Raw genomic sequence first — 16627 nt, forward strand, 5'->3', positions numbered from 1 at the left:
AATGCCACACAGAGCAGGCCTGCTGCCTGCCCACTCTGGCTGCCAGGCCAAAGGCCCAGGTCTGGAAGGATAAAAAGATGCCACCACCCTACCACCCTGCTGCTGCTCCATCCCCAGACAGCTGTGGGCAGCTGCAGCTGAGAAATGAAACTAGCAACAGCATCTGGGGGAGGGGGCGGCACCCAGCTGAGCACACTACGCCCTTTCCATAGATTTCCTCTTTCTGGGGGGGGTGGGGGGGGTGTGCCTGGCCAGTGGAAACAGGGCAGGCCCTCAGGGATGCCTCTTATCAGCAACCCGCCAGAAGTCTGTAACCCCCTTCATGGTACAGTGTGCAGGGCAGGGATGGGAGGCACAACTAGATGTGTGTAGCCCCAGCCTAAGCCAGGCCTGTTGGGCACCACAATGGGCTCACCCGCCTCGGTCCATCTGGAAAAGGTTTGAAAGCTTGAGGAAGGAAAGTTCCCTTTTGCATTTTAAAGTGTGTTGAAACTGAGTAGACTGGGTGTTGGTCTCATTCCACAAGTGAGTAATCCATTTCCTGAAAGTAAGCTGCTCCCCCTTTGGAAGTGGCCCAGCGATTTGGGGGTGCTGTTAGAGGTGTCACTAACTCGGTAAATATTTATTGGCACAAGCAGGGAGCTTTTCTAGGAATATCAGTTAATTTGCTAAACTAATGGCTTTAAGGTAGCACCCTTGAAAAACATTAATTCCTTTCTGATGGGTGAGCAATTTATGCCTGGGACAGGGTACCAAACGGGGAGTGTGTTTCACTTACTAGCTAGAATAACCACAAATAAATTAAAACCAGGTCTGACTTTAAAATCTCTACCTTCTTCCTTTTCTTGACTCCTGATTTTCTATTAATATCTGAGCCAGTAATGGATTGACTTTGGAAAACTCTTTTCTATGGCAATATTTTGCTGGGAGTTTGAAATGATAGGGTTTGAATACTCCCTTTCCTGTGAGTCTTTTGGCTTCTGGGATCCCATACGGATGATCTCATATATCTACCCCTCACTAAGACTGTGCCCACCTGGATCTATCTGGAGACATGCTTCCTGTTCTTCTGTGTAGAGCAATTTAGACTTTCATCACCTGGCTTGAAAAAGCCGTTTGCCTTGAAGAATAAAAACTTGGTTTCTTTATGGCTCAAATGATCACCTTAAAATCCTTTTAAAAAGACTCCTGTGCCACCTTCTCCTCCTCCTTCATGAGACAGGCAGTCCTCAGGAAGGAATCTACATTTTCTGATCCAAACTATGGAGACAGAGGAGCATACTCAGAGCTCTGCCAGGAAGTAGTGTGGTACAGGTTCTGATGTGGGAATACATCAAGCTCAGGAGTGATTCTCCATGAAGTATCATGGATGGTTATAGATCTGATAGAAAAAAAATCATTCTGGATTCCTGATCCCATGACCAGCATTTTTCCTCAACCTTTCTTGGAACTATTGCTTTTAGTCAGGATCTAAGAAATCCTATGTGACTGCCTTGGGCTCCAGGCATCACTGCCATCCACTTGGGTCTTCTGGGACAGAAACGAGAGTCTTCATGACTCTCACTAACCTGGCATGGTCCTGTGCCTCAGACACTATCTTGCCTCATGACGGCTCGCACCTGTATTTTCAGCCATCCCTACAAGGATCATCTTGAGATCGAATGCCACTCCCTATTTCATCCCCTTCAGGGGTACCTGGAAAGGAGATGACTGAGAGATGATGGCCCTCCTTTGGTATCCTGCAGATGTGTATATAATGGAGTCCAAGCCCATGAAGCCCAGAGTGCCAGTACACGCTCCGTCCTCAAGAACCAGGAAGGGTGCCCTTGGGGCACACAGCTTCCCAGGCAGGGCCCCCTCCGGCAGCACGTGACGGAAGCACTGCACGGCAGCCAGCAATGGGAGAGAACAATATGCTGGCTGCAGGGAACACAGGGTTGGTTATTCAGGTACCAGCAATACCAAAACCTGTGTTTATCCTGTTCATTCATTTCCTTTCTTTCAGCAGGCCTATTACATACAGCATTGCATAAGTCACTGAATGCCTGAAAAACAGGGCTGGCCTATGTTGATAGTGTAGGAATTTGGCCTCTATTTCCTTTTACGCTTTAATTTGGTACATGTTCATCTTCCATTGCATTATCTTTTTACTGTTTTGAGGACACAGCCATAGTCAGAGTGCAGATCCAGAGCGAACACCTTGGAGACTTGATTATGTGCTCAGAAACTCCCCTCTTAAATACTTTTTGGAACAAGCTGAGGTATGCATAAGTAAATGCTTCAAATATGGTATGGACAAGGATTAGCAACCATTATTATCAACAGGGTTATCAGGAACTGGGAAATGTCAGATTCACAAAATGAGCCTTCAATGGGATGTGTGCAAAGAGGGGCACTGGTTGAGAGTTTGGGACCCAGATGGGGTGGTGTGTTGGTCACATGGCTACCATTGGTACCAGTGTTCAACGGCCACAGGGAAACCTGCTTATTATTCTGTGACTGCCTCCTACATAGGCATGGCTCAGGGAAGATAGAAAGGCCTCAGAGGAGTGAAAACGGAATCAAACAGTAGAGACAGGAGGCCGACATGGAACTGAGCAAGTTCTGGCTACTTCTGTTGCTTTTTGAGTCAGGGGAGTGTGACGTATGGACTCTTCCCCTATAAACTCATACCTCAAGATTCTTCTGTGCACACAGCAGACTCCCCACAATCCCAAACATTAAAGGCTATAACCCCAAACCTTGTGGGATAAGAACAGGGCTGCTTCTTCATCCGGAGATTCCTGAGTCACACACTACTTTAACGAAATACCTACCTCAGGCACATATTCATAATATTCATCCTTACACTCTGTAAGGCCAGTCCTGGACCCAGGTACTGCATGTTATGACAGCAGAATTATTTTGTGGTCTGTCTTCAATGACTCTGCATTTCCTCCTAAAGTGGGCTATTGCGGCAGTCATAAATCTTTCCATCCTCCGGAGCAGTGGTCTGTCACAGCTTACTTATACCGCTTATCTTTTGGGAGTGTTCCAACTCTTACACTGTTTAAACTTAAGCCCTGCTAAACTCATCTCCCTGCATATTTTTCATTTGGGGCTCTATCAAAAAACTTATTCAAATAAAAAAGTTTTCTAAAAGGCAGGGCGTGATAGCTCACACCTGTAATCCCAGTACTTTAGGAGGCCAAAGTGGGAGGATCACTTAAGCCCAGGAGTTTGAGACCAGCCTGGGTAACATAGGGAGATCCCATCTCTACAGAAAATTTTTTAAAATTAGCTGGGCATAGTAGTGCGTGCCTGTAGTCCCAGTTACTCGGGAGGCCAAGGTGGGAGAGTTGCTTGAGTCAGGGAGTTCAAGGCTGCTAGGAGCCATGATCACGCCACTATACTCCAGCCTGGGTGACAGAGCAAGTCCCCATCTCCAAAAAGAAAAATAAAGTAAGATAATCAGTGTCTCACGAGCATAATGATCAATACACACACACACAATCACATTTACCTACTTAACCTCTGCTTTCATGTCTGATTTATTAGTATCTATCATCTGTGGAGTACTTTTTTAAAAAGTGGGCAAAATCTCTTTCTAAACATTATCACATCTCAAATGCAAGACAAGTGGGACTGTGGTGAGGAAACTGAAGCTCCTCGTGGTGAGGTGACACATAGTGGTTAGGGGGTTAGGGGTGGCTGGGGGGCAGTCTTTCTGCAGCCTAACTCCTGGTTCCCAGCCCAACAGCTGGTTCCCCATAGGCTCACTGCTGAGGCTAAGCTGATGCTTGCTGGAAGAAAGGTTTGCACAGTGAAGCCTTACAGTTTCACTTATGTTCTTGGTTCTCTTACAAAGGAATCTAAACCTTGACGGACATTAGAAATTTAATAATAGTTTAAGAGCAAATCCCAGCATGTCTCCAAAGCAATACAGAATCAAATTCTGAAAGCAAATAAGATTCTGCTTTATTCTTCTCTCTCTGGCTCCGATGGCAGGGTGGGAGTGAATTGGGTGTGTCGAGTGAGGGGAGAAGAGACTCCAGAACATACCATTATGATTATCTAACAATAACAACACTCTTACTGGCAGTGTCCTCTGAAAAGATTAACAACATGAAGTTTCTTTTACTCTACATGGCAACAAGCTTCTGAAGAAAATAAAGTAAAAATATAAACCACTTTATTAACTACCAGTGATGCTGGTTACTTTAAGCTTTCTTAAAACCTTAACATTATAAACTGAGGAATGTGCTGAAATATGCTGAAAGTCTCTTGATCTTGTTTCAACTAATAGTCACTTTTCAATTTCTCAGAAAAGGATATGTAACAAATATGGCCAAACTTAAGTAACTTCAATTTCATTAATTTTCCCTTAAAACAAACATATCAAAAAGTAATGACACAGGAAAAGAATAGCCCCAATACCCACATTGCAACTCTAAACATCATCTACTCACAGTCCAGAAACGTACTCAATCTGTCTTTCAGTAACAGACCTGAAAATTACACCACATTGGTAAGAAGCAACTCTACTGCAGACGCGTCAAAAAATGAGTGGCAATTCAGGCCCAATTCACCATGGGTTGTTTTAATAATTTTTATTTTCTGAGCAGTGACTTTTTTCAAATAGAAAATCTGGCAATTGTATTAAAACCGATACTGTTAATTTTCACTTACACAGTTCTTAGTCTACAACTACATGAAGCCTAAGAAAAGATTTCTGTATAAAGAAAAATGTAGTGACCTCAGGCAAGCCTGTGAGATTTTTCCGACAGACACAACAAGGGAGTAAATGGTGGGGGGAATTGGGCACGAGCCACCCATGATCTGAAGATAAGGGAGTGTGGCCCCGGTAGGACTGTGAGCACACATGCTCCATCTTTTCTTGATGCACACACCTGTCCCATGATCATTTGGCTTCCAAATCCTCGAGGTCACTATCCCATCATGTCCTATCTTAGGCCCAGACAGAATCCTCTTGTCAAATCTTGAAGACTTTCAAACAGAAGTATTACTGTACACACATTCTGAAATAGATTTGATGAGCAGAGGGAAGGGTTACTGTGCAGAGACCAGGAATGCAAAAGGGGTCAGTTCAGAGTTGTCTCCCAGCTGCAGACAGGACCTCAGGGACACAGCACTAGGTTCTAGCTCTGGGAATGTAATCTCTTATGCCTCAGTTTCTTCCTATTAAAAAATACACAAAATGGTCTTCCATCACCCGCCACTTCCAAAGGATGACATGGAAAACAATGGTTTGTGCATCTAAACACTTAGTACTGGTATAATGATAGGCATTCACTTTGGATGCCCTCGTTTAAAGACCTTCACTCCTATAAGCTAAGGCCTCCACTTCCATGCAGCCCTCAGGGTAGCCATGGAAATTTGGTCTTTGCCTGGCATCCCGCATCATCTGGAAAGGGGAGAACATGCTTACACGTTCTTGGTTGCAGACTGGTATTTTTAGCATTTTTAGAAAAGACTAGACTGTTTTTCACATAATTCATTTCTCATAATATTAGCACTTGTGTTTTAAGGGCACCTAGCATGGAGCTATTGTTAGAGAAGCCAGGATCAGAATCAAGTGGCTAAGTGATAAGGGATATTGCTCATGCTCTTCTCTTGCTTCTAAATGTCTGCTTTCTAGCAGCTCCAGAATATTCCTGGTCCAATGCATTGTAGACACATTAGAATCACCCAAAACAACTTTAAATATTTGGCCTCCTGCTGCAATCTCCAAAAATGATAGAAAAAACCCAGCTTATCTGCGAGTTTCCCCAAAGTCCTAGCAGTCTGTCATACACAAAATCCAAATCCGAGTCAATAAAACATGAGTGTTCAAACTATCTGCCTTCCTTGTTTCCCCCACTTCTCCCTGCTATCTCTTGGCTATTTACTATTTTTAAACCTTACATAGCACAGAGAAAGAGGAATGGCATTTGAATGAAGTTTGGAGACAAGATTGAGTCCAGAAGAAGGTAGCATAAAAGGCTGGGATTATGCAGGGTTTCAATTATCCACGCTTTCCCTAAAGATCAGGCCGGGCGCAGTGGCTCACGCCTGTAATCCCAGCACTTTGGGAGGCCGAGGCGGGCGGATCACAAGTCAGGAGATCGAGACCATCCTGGCTAACACGGTGAAACCCCATCTCTACTAAAAATGCAAAAAATTAGCCGGACGCGATGGTGGGCGCCTGTAGTCCCAGCTACTCGGGAGGCTGAGGCAGGAGAATGGCGTGAACCCGGGAGGCGGAGCGTGCAGTGAGCCGAGATAGCGCCACTGCACTCCAGCCTGGGCGAAAGAGAGAGACTCTGTCACACACACACACAAAAAAGATCATATATTCCATACCTCTCCCCACCTGACCTACACACACACACACACACACACACACACACACACACACACACACACACAATAATAAATGATGACTGCCCAAAATACGACACATTGGTATTAGAGAAAACAGCAGAATTAGGAAGGTCACTTTTAAATTCTCCTCCCTTCTCCCTTGAGGCAGGTCATAAAACCTTCATTCTAGAGGTACCCTCCCTATACCTGGAGGAAAGGAACATCCTTATTTTCAAAGACACAGAGATGCCAAGAAGAATCTGAACAAACAGGCCTTGCTAAATTCCCTTCAGTTTATTACCATTAGATCACATCCTTTTGTCCCCCAATCATACTTCTGCACAACTGTGCATTCTTTATCAAACCTAAGCATAAAATATGCAGATTTCTCTGTTTCTTTGGGTCTTCTTTTCTGAAGCCTCCCATGTCACGCAAAACTTATATTTAAATTAATTTGTATGCTTTTCTCTTGTTGAAATCTGTCTTTTGTTGTAGGAGCCTCAGCCACGAACCTAGTGTTGGGAAAGAAAGATATTTCTTTTCCTTTACGATTGATAGACAGAAAGAATGAATGCAAATTGCTGAAGAACATTAGAAGCTATTTAGAAAGGATTCAGATACAAGTGTAAACCCCAAAAGACTAATTCAATAGAAAAAAATGCCCTTTTAACCAAACAATTCCAACATAGGAGAGAATGTTCTTCTTTCTTCAAAGCCAAATATTTTACTATGTTTTATAAGACTAATTAAAACAATATTGTGGTATTCGAGAATGTGTGGGTTATGGAGAGGAACAATCTGCCCCACAAAAATCTTCATTTCATCAAGCAAACACCACATCTATGGTGAGAGTTATGCATGATCCTTGGAGACTTTTGCTTTGTTTCATTAACATTCACATATCCACTTGTTAAGAACTGTAGCTTGGAACTACGATTTCCATTACAAAGCCTCTGAAATGCCAGGAATGAGTCATGGCATTGTGCAGCCTGGGCAGTGCACTGATTTTCTCCATTAACCAGGCGTACATTCTGACAACTTCCAGGATAAAAGCTGAATGAGTCAGTTTCAGGAATAAACCACATTAGAATACTATGTGCGTGGAGGAGTTAGGGTAATAGGGATTGGTTTTTGCTGTTGTTTTGTTCTTTTAAAATAGAAATATTCATAAAACTCATTTCTCTGAAGATAGCAAAATAACATAGATCCACCCAATTAGAAGGATTCTAACACCATGACCAATTTGGTTGCCCAAACATTACAAAGTGTAGTAAAACTGCTAGGATCAAAAATAGCTTTTCAAGGACAGTTCCACAGCCCCCTTAACACACAGAACACTACCTCTGAAACACTTCCAAACACCTTCTCCTTTCCTGATTTTCTTCTTTGGGTGTCTTACACCACCTGACTTTCACAGAGAAATGGGAAGTCAGGAGATAACAAGTTAGATAACTAAACGAGGGAAACACATGGCCAGAATTCAGGCAGAGCATGTGCCGTGTTTCAGCAGGAACAACAAACCTGACTATAAAAATGGATCTCTGGCTTCAGTGGGAAGCAAAATGCATAATGCAAGGCTCTAGACTGCGAGGATCTCTTCTGCATCCTGTCATGTTCCCTGCTGCCATTTCAGTTTTGGAAATTGGAGTCCAAATCTCTTTAACCCTACACGTTCTTGAGAATTGCTACTGTGTTTATGAGATGAAGGCCTAAAGTATTGTCATCCTGGACCACCTACTAAATAAAGAAATCAGCAATATTAGAAGGCTAGCAATTTCCTGGCAAGGTGGAAAGATACTGAAAGAACTAAAAGCTGAATAGGCACAGTGGTTCACGCCTGTAATCCCAGCACTCTGGCAGGCCGAGGCGGGTGGATCACCTGAGGTCAGGAGTTTGAGACCAGCCTTGCCAACATGGTGAAACCCGTCTCTACTAGAAATAAAAAAAAAAATTAGCTGGGTGTGGTGGCTCGTGCCTGTAGCCCCAGCTACTCAGGAGACTGAGGCAGGAGAATCACTTGAAATTGGGAGGTGGAGGTTACAGTGAGCCAAGCAAGACTGTGCCACTGCACTCCAGCCTGGGTGATAGAGCAAGACTCTGTCAGAAAAGAAACAGAAGAGAAGAGAAGAGAAGAGAAAAGAAAAGAAAGTAATAAAAGCATAAAATGGTTAACATCTTTGTAGAACTTCTGATCTTGTTTGAAACCAATACCTTACAATGATTTGAAAACTGAGTACAACCATGAAAAATGGAGACATCCGAATATGCCAAAGGCATATTTTTTTTTTTTTTTTTGAGATGGAGTCTCGCTGTCGCCCAGTCTGGAGTGCAGTGGCGCGATCTCGGCTCACTGCAGGCTCCGCCTCCCGGGGTTCACGCCATTCTCCTGCCTGAGCCTCCCGAGTAGCTGGGACTACAGGTGCCTGCCACCTCGCCTGGCTAATTTTTGGTATTTTTAGTAGAGACGGGGTTTCACTGTGTTAGCCAGGATGGTCTCGATCTCCTGACCTCGTGATCCGCCCGCCTCGGCCTCCCAAAGTGCTGGGATTACAGGCGTGAGCCACCGTACCCGGCCGCCAAAGGCACGAGGTGAAATACTTAGGGTGACTGTAAGGAGCCAGTATATCTCAGATCTTTTTTTTTTTTTTGAGACGGAGTCTCGCTGTCGCGCAGGCTGGGGTGCAGTGGCGCGATCTCGGCTCACTGCAAGCTCCGCCTCCCGGGTTCACGCCATTCTCCTGCCTCAGCCTCTCCGAGTAGCTGGGACTACAGGCGCCCGCCACCACGCCCGGCTAATTTTTTTGTATTTTTAGTAGAGACGGGGCTTCACCGTGGTCTCGATCTCCTGACCTCGTGATCCGCCGGCCTCGGCCTCCCAAAGTGCTGGGATTACAAGCGTGAGCCACCGCGCCCGGCCTATCTCAGATCTAATATGGAGCTGCCGTGGTATTCAGGGGCTCCTTTGTACAGGATCATACTCAGTTGTTCTCCATCTTTCTTAGTATTGAGCCATGGCGTTGCTTTTTCTTTTTTTGGATTTGGCCTCTAATGTTTAGGCACGAGTCAGCACACACAGATGAATAGATTAACTGAGCTAATTTAAGGGAGCCCTCCCATGGAAGGATTCTTTTTTAGCCTTCTATATTTAGGCTAAGGTTTGTGCCTGTGCAAGACACTGCCTGAAGAACTGAGTTTTCCAAATCTCATGAGCAAGGACTGTCTACCATGAGATCTTCCTAACAAACCACTCACTTGTTCATGGGAGCTCTGATGTCCCCATAACCACAGAATATTAAAACAGGCCAATTAAGGCAAACTCATTTATACTGCAGGGTGACTCTCGCCTCACTTTCAAAAATGTGGTGAGCACATACCGTGTTGGTATTCAGGCTGGTGAATATCCCTATCTGGTGAAACTTGATAAAGCTTAATTTGATATGACAACTCTATTGAATTCTACCAGAAGCAATCACTTCAATTAAATCACACAGTTCCTAAATCTCACATTTAGTAACAAATTAAAGACTTTGAAGCTCTCCACTGCTGAAACATTGGTTCTCATGTTCTTCCACTATTGCTTAGTCAGACCTAAAGCATGGCTAAGGAATAAATTTAAAGTTTGACTCTCAAGCAAAAATTTTCAAAGGTTCTGTGACTTGTTGGTCATAAAATAAGCTGCTCTCCATGGTAGGGGATTCTCTGCCTTCTTCTTTTTTTTTTTTTTTTTTTTTTTTTGGAGACGGCGTTTTACTCTTGTTGCCCAGGCTAGAGTGCAATGGCACAATCTCGGCTCACTGCAACCTCCACCTCCTGGGTTCAAGCGATTCTCCTGCCTCAGCCTCCTGAGTAGCTGGGATTACAGGCGCCCGCCACCATGCCCAGCTAATTTTTATACTTTTAGTAGAGACGAGGTTTCACCAGGTTGGCCAAGCTGGTCTCGAACTCCTGACCTCAGGTGATCCACCTGCCTCAGCCTCCCAAAGTGCTGGGATTATAGGTGTGAGCCACCGTGCCTGGCCTTCTGCCTTCTTTTAAAATCTCTCCCTACTGGGCCAACCACAGTGGCTCACACCTGTAATCTCAGCACTTTGGGAGACTGAGGTGGGATGATCTGGGAGTTCGAGAGCTCTGGGAGTTCGAGAGCAGCCTGGGCAACACAGTGAGACCTCATCTCTACAAAAAATAAATTTCAAAATTTGCTGGGCATCATGGCATGGGCCTAATAGTCCCAGAACTGAAGAGGCTGAGGTGGGAGGATCACTTGATTCCCGGGAGGTTGAGGCTGCTGTGAGCCGTGATCATGCCACTGCACTACAGTCTGGGTGACAGAGTGATACCCTGTCTCAAAAATAAAATAAAATCTTTCCCCAGCCCACTTATTTGAGTATCATTTTAGGGCATAGGTAATGCTAAGGGATCTACTACATTGTCACAATGATAAGAATGTCAATAGATTCTCTTCTCATGTCTTTGACATTTAAAGACATCTGTAGAAAGGTAGACACCATCTGTGTCCTCCTACTGGCAGAGACTAAACGCCTGCATGGTAGAAACCACACCAGTACCTACTCAGTGTCAGAAGGGCCTTTAGAGAACAGAATCAATTACCCATTGCCTTCTCTTTTGCTTCAGAAATTCTTGGGCATGCTGAAGAGGTCAAGTTTTGAACAAGCTGCTTTTACAGTCTTACTTTTTAGAGAACGTCATGCAAAAAATTTAAAAGCAAAAAGCAACTTAAAGGAGCAGCAAAACTCCTGCCCTTCTCTCCCTAAAAATGGAATAAACTTACTTGGCAGTATCTCTGCTGCCACTGAATATATTTACTGCTTAAATGAGACAAACCTCTTGCCAGGCTTCTTGCCGACTCTGCAGGGACCTAGGCCTCCTTTGCATAAACATTTCTTTCCAGAGAAAAGAATGAGAATGCCACACTTTAATATTTTGGCATTCCTTGTTGGATTCAAGTGGAATGCTAAAATGGATTTAGGTACCAGAGGAGAGAAGTGAATGAATTTTCATCACTCCCCCGACTTAATTCTATGTGCCCCAAGCGTGGCGTCTGATGACTCAGAGTAGGTTCCATGCTCAGATAGAGGCATCAAATGCTTCAGAAAGTAGGGAAGAGTGGCCTCCAGAGTTCAGCTCTCAAAAATAAACCAATCCAGATCCATGAGCTGAGGTCTGAAGTTTAAGAGCGATAGCCATTACTATTTACACAGACAGAAGACAGAAATTTGATCTCCCTTCAGCTCAGCCAATAAGATGACCGGGAGAAGTGCTAGGCTATCTCTCCTTAGACTCAGCTGCCTAAGGCCCTGTAGATGGCCTGCTGGGGCTGGGCTGCTGCTCCCTCCTAAGGGCTGCAGAGCCCTCCCACCCCTGCTCACAGGACTCAGGGCCTCGGTAGACAGCTTTGTCCTAGTGATGCCTGGGCATCCCGATAGCAGGTGAGAATTCAGTGGACTTCCAGAGTATTCCTTCTAAGCAGCTGAGAGGTTAAATGAAACCAGTCCAAATTTCCAGTGCTAAAAGCAGCAGGCAGCCCGCTATGCTGACGCTGCCCTCACAAAACCCATGGTTGAGTACAAGGCAGCCATTATTTATTCGTGATCCTGAGAATGTTTTTATTGCCTGTATTGTTTTCTAACTTTGGAAGCACCAAATAAGGATGACTTTTGGTGCAAGGTAGGAGCCAGGACTATTTATATGATCTCATTCTTTCTTACATAATATATTAAACAAGCCCTTTAGGCTTGAGCGTGAAAGAGCCAAATTCTAGCTCTGGACAAACATGTGCTGCTCCCATTGAAATTGGGGTGACTTGGCTGTCAGACAGCTGTGGGGCAAATTTACTCTTCAGCAAGGATATGATGGATAAAGAATAACTTCCAAGCATGGAATATAGTGCTCTGGAAAAGAGCCACTGGAGGAATATGAAAATAAATTCCTTTAAAGCCCAAATCAGCAAATACTTCCCATCATTTACAAATATGCTTGTCTACCTTCCAAGCCTGCAAGGTAACCTTTGAGAAAGGGTCCCAGGTATCTCTCTGGAGATCATTCAAGATCTCTTCCGGTGAATCTCTAATGCTGGCAAAACGTATCTTGGGCCAGAAGATCACTCTCCTAACTGTTAACACGGTGATATTTCACTCTTAGCCACTTCGTGGGAAGATGCATAGCTGGTTTCAGAGCAACAAATTACTTTATAGTTGCACTTCATCATTTCATTGTTCCCATGTTACAGACAGACATTTTATGGTAATTGATCTTGATTTAGTACATATATAGACTTATTTATGTGCTACCTTGTTCCAAAAAGAATTTTAAATGACTTACATGTGGTCTCTGAAATTGCCCTACAGCCTTATAACCCTTAAAAAATAATACTATTCTTGTCTAATAAGTTAGATTTTAAAAAAAATTCATGATAACCTTTATGCAGCTAAAGTTGAAAGCAGATCAAACCTAGTGTTCAAATCCTCCAATTTTTAATTTGGAAAACAAATCCCAGGATGACAGGGCACGCTCTTAGGGGCCCTGTGAACCTTGGTCAGCCTTTTCTGAAGTCCTACAGAATTCCAGCTATAGATAGGTAGAAGAGGAGGCAGTGACAGATTCCACATCATGACAAAGTGAGATGTCTGCAGATGACTGAAAATAGTCTCCCACGGTTGGTTTTAATCTTCCCACCTTCCCTCCACCCTCATACACCCTCTGCACTTAGGAAGAGTAAAGATGACTGCATTTAAGTGACTGACAGGCATCCCAAGTTAAAAGGGGGGAAAAAAACACACAAAAAAACACAAAAAAACAGCTGGATATGGTGGCATATGCCCGTAGTCCCAGCTACTCCAAAAGCTGAAGTGGGAGAATCACTTGAACCTAGGGGTTGCAGGCCAGCCTGGGCAACAAGGCAAGACCCCATCTCTAAAAAAATAAATTTAAATTAAAAACAAAAACAAATTCCAAAGCAGAATAGCTGACTATACCCTGAAGAAAAACAAACAAAAAACAAACAAAAAACAACTATAATCAGAAAAGGAAGCAGTAGATGCGGGTAATGGTGTGACATTTTCCTTCTCCCCATCTCCCCCTAATACTACTCCCCATTCCTGCCCCCACCTCAATGCTTCTGCAGCACCGCCCCTTCTCTTGTCCCAAAGTTCAGCTTCCTGCTAGGGCCCTGTCGCACCTCTTCCCTGAGGTGTCAATTCAGGCCTATGCGTTGAGCCCCGATAATCCAAGCTTTGATTTCATGCCTGCTGGCAACTGGTTCATTGCCACATTCACTGGCACTGAAATGTAGAAACCTACTCTGAGACAGGTTCAGATTCAGGCTTCACACACACCCGCTACAGAATTCTAGAAGACTGAGTTCGTTCCGTGTTCAGTAAAGTCCAAGATTCTAGGCCTGACACTCAAGACCGTCCACACTCTTGTCCCAGGCTGCCCTCTGCACCTCTCACCTAGTGTAACCCTGTGCCTCACTCAGCCCAGCCTCTGCCTTGGCTGTGCTTCCTCCTGGACAAACGCTGCCCACCTCTCCTTGAAGGGCAAATCTATACTTGTCCTTTGACAAACTCATTTAACAACCACTCCCATTGCACTCACTAGGTGCTATTCTAAGCACTTTCCATATCTCACTTAATCCTTACGACAACCCTAGGTACCATTATTATCCAAATTTCAAAGATGAGGAAGCAAAACCATGGAGATGGCACCTAGCTTGCTCAAGAAGCCATGACAAATAAGTAGTAAAGCCAAGGTTCAAACCCCAGAATCTGTGTCCCTAACAGTGATGCTGCTGGGCTGGGCTGCCTCTTCCATAAAACTCCCATGTCCCAACTCCAGCTAAAATTAATTTTTCCATCCAAGTTCCAGAGCCCTTCAGTGATCTCTCTCTTATGATCTAACCATTTTCTGCCTCACTTTCGCCACACTTACCTTTCATTTTTCATCTTCCCTGGCAGATGGTAAGCTTCTTGGAAGACAGACTCCATGTCTGATTCAACTTGGGTCCCCTCAGCCACGCCTGAGCTCTGCACATGCTCAGTGGGTGCCTGTCAATATTTATCGGTGGAAGGAGGGGAAAAAGAATTCACTCAGCTAAGGGATCTCCTGCTGGAGTGAGGAACACTTCCTTCTTTGTGTTCATCTCTATGAGGTTGCAATGTTTATATTTACTTTTGTTGTTTTAGGAGCAATTTGAGCTTCTATTGGTAAGGAATGCAGGTAGTCTTGAAGGTCAAAGCTATGTCTTACAAGCATGGGAGGCAACAGAAGTCAAATTCTCCTCTATTCCTCCCACATACAAGAGCTACTTGTAGAGGTGGTAACAATGATATGAAGACAACAACTGCAGCAATAACAACAGCTACCATCAATCACATACCATGTGCTAGGCACTTTATATCCTATATTTGTAATTCTTTCAATAAGCCCACAAGCTAGGCTTTATTATCCTTATTTTACAGATGGCAATTGTGATTCAGAAAAGTTAAGTCATTTGGCCAAGGTCAAAAGCTGGTAAAACATAATGCTGAGGCTTGAACCCAGTTCTGCCTCCCCCAGGCTTGGTCTGGCTCCATCCTCTACACAGCAATGCCTTTCTTAGCCCTGAAGGAGCTTAGCTTTCTGTAGGAGTTAAGAAAGGCAAGTCACCTGGGCCCATTCATTCTTGGCTTCCTGGATTTTGTGGTTTTGGTCTTTTATGTGAAAAGCTACCCTTACACATGCACATTTCTTCCAAGAAACCAGATGAACGGTAACCTACTTTCACAAAGCTCAGAGAGTCCTCAATGACTAGGAACAGACTGGACGGCGATCACAAAAATGTACTAAGAGATTTACAAGAGGGTGGTGCAGATGGGGGCAGGGAATGAGGGATGGGGCCAGACAGACTTGCTTGGAGTCAGACAGGCAGGGCGAGAACTAAATGTTCTGTTCAGAAGAAAGGATACATCACTCTTCATTAATCTATAAAGTTGTCTTAGTTGGGCCACAACAAACACTTAGTGCGTTCACAACGTGGCTACAAAAACATTTTACTGGTCTGGGTGTGAACGTTTTTTCTTTACACAGGAAAAGCAGTGCTTTTCACCCCGGGGGGTGGGGGGGGCAGAAGGGAATCCCTCAGAACGCAGCATACACTTAAACATGATTCAGCTCTGATTCATAGAATCTGGAATATTATTCGATTCACTCCGGGATTCTTGGTGCAAAGCGTTCCCTGCATGCTGGCAACGTCATCTTTCCATGCTACTAAGCGATAGACAACTTTCTTTAACATGCTCTGAAGCTCACAATATGTTTAAGACAGACTTTTCTGTGTGCGAGAGAAAAGAGGTGCTAATTATAGGCAGGAACAGCAATACCTAGTGGGGGCCTAGTTAAAAACCAACACTAACAGTGGACTAAAGAAAGGAGTGCTAGCCAGGCGTAGTGGTGCATGCCTGTGGTCCTAGCTACTTGGGAGGCTGAGGCAGGAGGACTGCTTGAGCCTAGGAGTTCAGGGCTGCAGTGAGCGATGATCGCACCATTGCAGTCCAGCCAGCCTGGGCAACAGAGTGTGATCCTGTCTCTCTCAAAAAAAAAAAAAAGAAAGGAAAGGAAAGAAAGGAAAAGGAAAGGGAAGGGAAGGGAAGGGAAGGGAAGGGAAGGGAAGGGAAGGGAAGGGAGGAAGAAAGAAAGGAAAGAAAGAAAGAAAGAAAGAAAGAAAGAAGTGCTTCTAAAAATAAAGCTCTCCTTAAATATTCTTTATCAGCTTGTTTCAGCCAAACTTGACACATTCGGTACACATTTCAACCCTGTGACTTTTTTCTTTCCTGAGCATTCCATGGAAAGCAGGTGCTCAGGGAGAGCCTCCAAGGAGGACAGCAGCAGCCTCCCCTTCTCTAACGGGCTCCAGGCTGGGGCACGTGAACCACTGAACAATACCTTAGCTATGTCTCCTCTAATGAGTAGGATGTAAGGGAGAAAATGTGGGTCAAGTGTTCAGAGGGCTTCATGATGATCTAGGCTGTAGCTACTGACTCCACAGCCGTGTGGCTGCGCCTTCTTCTTCCACGAATGGCTTAACGGTGGTATTTCTCCTCAATTTAAATTAAAGGAAGATAAAGCATGGTAGCCTAACCAAATGTCCTCTGCTCTGTGGCCTGGGGCACTGATTGGAGGTTCAGCCTTCTTTGTGAACATTTCAGAGTTCCCTGTCTGTCATTCCTTCTTGACCCTGCAGCGTGATATGGTGGAGCGAGAAGAGCACGGACTCAGGAGTCAGACTCCC

The 16627-nt window shown here is 44.5% G+C and overlaps 1 protein-coding gene across 4 annotated transcripts in view; it reads right to left on the reverse strand.

Annotated features, from left to right (window-relative positions):
* Positions 1–16627, reverse strand: part of SAMD4A (sterile alpha motif domain containing 4A) — a 263587-nt gene that overhangs the window by 148532 nt on the left and 98428 nt on the right. The window lies entirely within an intron of this gene.

The sequence above is a fragment of the Symphalangus syndactylus genome, chromosome 8 (assembly GCF_028878055.3).
Source record: "Symphalangus syndactylus isolate Jambi chromosome 8, NHGRI_mSymSyn1-v2.1_pri, whole genome shotgun sequence".
NCBI lineage: Eukaryota > Metazoa > Chordata > Mammalia > Primates > Hylobatidae > Symphalangus > Symphalangus syndactylus.